The sequence below is a fragment of the Rhinichthys klamathensis genome, unplaced genomic scaffold, assembly GCF_029890125.1.
Source record: "Rhinichthys klamathensis goyatoka isolate OS25496 unplaced genomic scaffold, OSU_Roscu_1.1 h1tg000102l_1, whole genome shotgun sequence".
Classification (NCBI taxonomy): domain Eukaryota; kingdom Metazoa; phylum Chordata; class Actinopteri; order Cypriniformes; family Leuciscidae; genus Rhinichthys; species Rhinichthys klamathensis.
The window spans coordinates 1032003-1034326 of NW_026606641.1; positions in this window are offsets into that span (position 1 = coordinate 1032003).

Below are 2324 nucleotides of genomic sequence, written 5' to 3' on the forward strand. Positions count from 1 at the left end.
TTCACGGATTCTCTGGCAAGATACATGTACAGAAATGTAATATTTAAACTACTGAAGAAACATCAGAAGGAGTCTAAGAGTATGAATAGAAAGATCAAGTTCAAGGATTCTCTGGCAAGCCTTGGATAATACTTTGGAAAGAAATTTCTTACTACAAGAAATATGTTAATTAGGTCAAATATGGACCACTGTCTGGTTGATGAAACATCAGAAGGAGTCTATGAGTGTTTATAGAAAGTTCAATTTCTAAGACTCTTTGGCCAGAAATATAAGTAGGTCAAATAAGGACCACTGTCTGGCTGATGAAACATCAGAAGGAGTCAATGAGTATGAATAGAAAGATCAAGTTCAAGGATTCTCTGGCAAGCCTTGGATAATACTTTGGAAAGAAATTTCTTACTACAAGAAATATGTTAATTAGGTCAAATATGGACCACTGTCTGGTTGATGAAACATCAGAAGGAGTCTATGAGTGTTTATAGAAAGTTCAAGTTCTAAGACTCTTTGGCCAGAAATATGTTAAGTAGGTCAAATATGGACCACTCTCTGGCTGATGAAACATCAGAACGAGTCAATTAGTATGAATAGAAAGATCCCGTTCAAGGATTCTCTGGCAAGTACAGAAATGTAATATTTGAACTACTGAAGAAACATCAGGAGTCTAAGAGTATGAATAGAAAGTAAAAGATTAAGGACTCCTTGTCCAGAAATGTGTTCATAAGGGTAAATATGGTCAAATCTATGGTTGAAGTCAAATCAAAAGAAGTCTATGAGTATGCATAGTAAGTTAGCCTTTGGCCAGAAATATGTTAAGTAGGTCAAATATGGACCACTGTCTGGCTGATGAAACATCAGGAGTCAAAGAGTATGAATAGAAAGTAAAAGATTAAGGACTCTTTGTCCAGAAATGTGGTCATAAGGTCAAATATGGTCTAATCTATGGTTGAAGTAGCATCAAAAGAAGTCTATGAGTATGCATGGTAAGTTAGCCTTTGAAAAGACTTTGGCCAGAAATATGTTAAGTAGGTCAAATATGGACCACTGTCTGGCTGAAGAAACATCAGAAAGAGTCTATGAGTATTTATAGAAAGTTCAAGTTCAAGTTCAAAGACTCTTTGGCCTGAAATATGTTAAGTAGGTCAAATATTGACCACTGTCTGGCTGATGAAACATCAGAAGGATTCAATGAGTATGTATAGAAAGATCAAGTTTAATGATTTTCTGGACTGAAATGTGTTCATAGTGTCACATATGGTCTAATTTATGGTTGAAGTAACATCAAAAGAAGTGTATGAGTATGCAAAGTATGTTATCCTTTGAAAAGACTTTGGCCAGAAATATGATAAGTAGGTCAAATATGGACCACTTTCTGGCTGATGAAACATCAGAAGGAGTCTATGAGTATTTATAGAAAGTTCAAGATTAAGGACTCTCTGTCCAGAAATATGGTCATAAGGTCAAATATGGTCTAATCTATGGTTGAAGTAGCATCAAAAGAAGTCTATGAGTATGCATGGTAAGTTAGCCTTTGAAAAGACTTTGGCCAGAAATATGTTAAGTAGGTCAAATATGGACCACTCTCTGGCTGATGAAACCTCAGAAGGATTCAATGAGTATGTATAGAAAGATCAAGTTTAATGATTTTCTGAACAGATATGTGTTCATAGGGTCAAATATGGTCTAATTTATGGTTGAAGTAACATCAGATGGAGTCTATGGGTATTCATAGAAAGTACAAGATTAAGGACTCTTTGTCCAGAAATGTGTTCATAAGGGCAAATATGGTCTAATCCATGGTTGAAGTAAAATAAAAAGAAGTCTATGAGTATGCAAAGTAAGTTAGCCTTTGAAATGACTTTGGCCAGAAATATGTTAAGTAGGTCAAATATGGACCAAACAAAACCTAGGGAGGTTAAAAAGCAGAACGTTGCGAGCCGTGCTCCTCCTAGTAAGAACTGGAGACAGGCTCGTCAGGCTCAGCAACCTCCCAAGCCAGACCTCAGGACTATCATCAACAGAAAGAAGAAGTCCTGATGGTCTGGCGCCCAGTCTGGTGGGGGTAGCCCCCCGCAGGACGGGGCGCGTATTATATCTGACCGCCCCTTCTCGTTACCCTCACAAAACCTCTCCATCCCCGCCACCTTTGGTGCTTCGGGGGGCAGCGGTTTCCAGCGAAATGTTTGATGTTCCGTTGCTCCCTGCTTTCATCCAGGGCACGGAACATCTAACATCCCCTCAAGAGGAAGTATTAAAACTGATACCACTATCAGAGAGTCTGGCAGCGTGGCAACTTCTGCCAGGCATTTCTGCTTGGGTATTAAGCA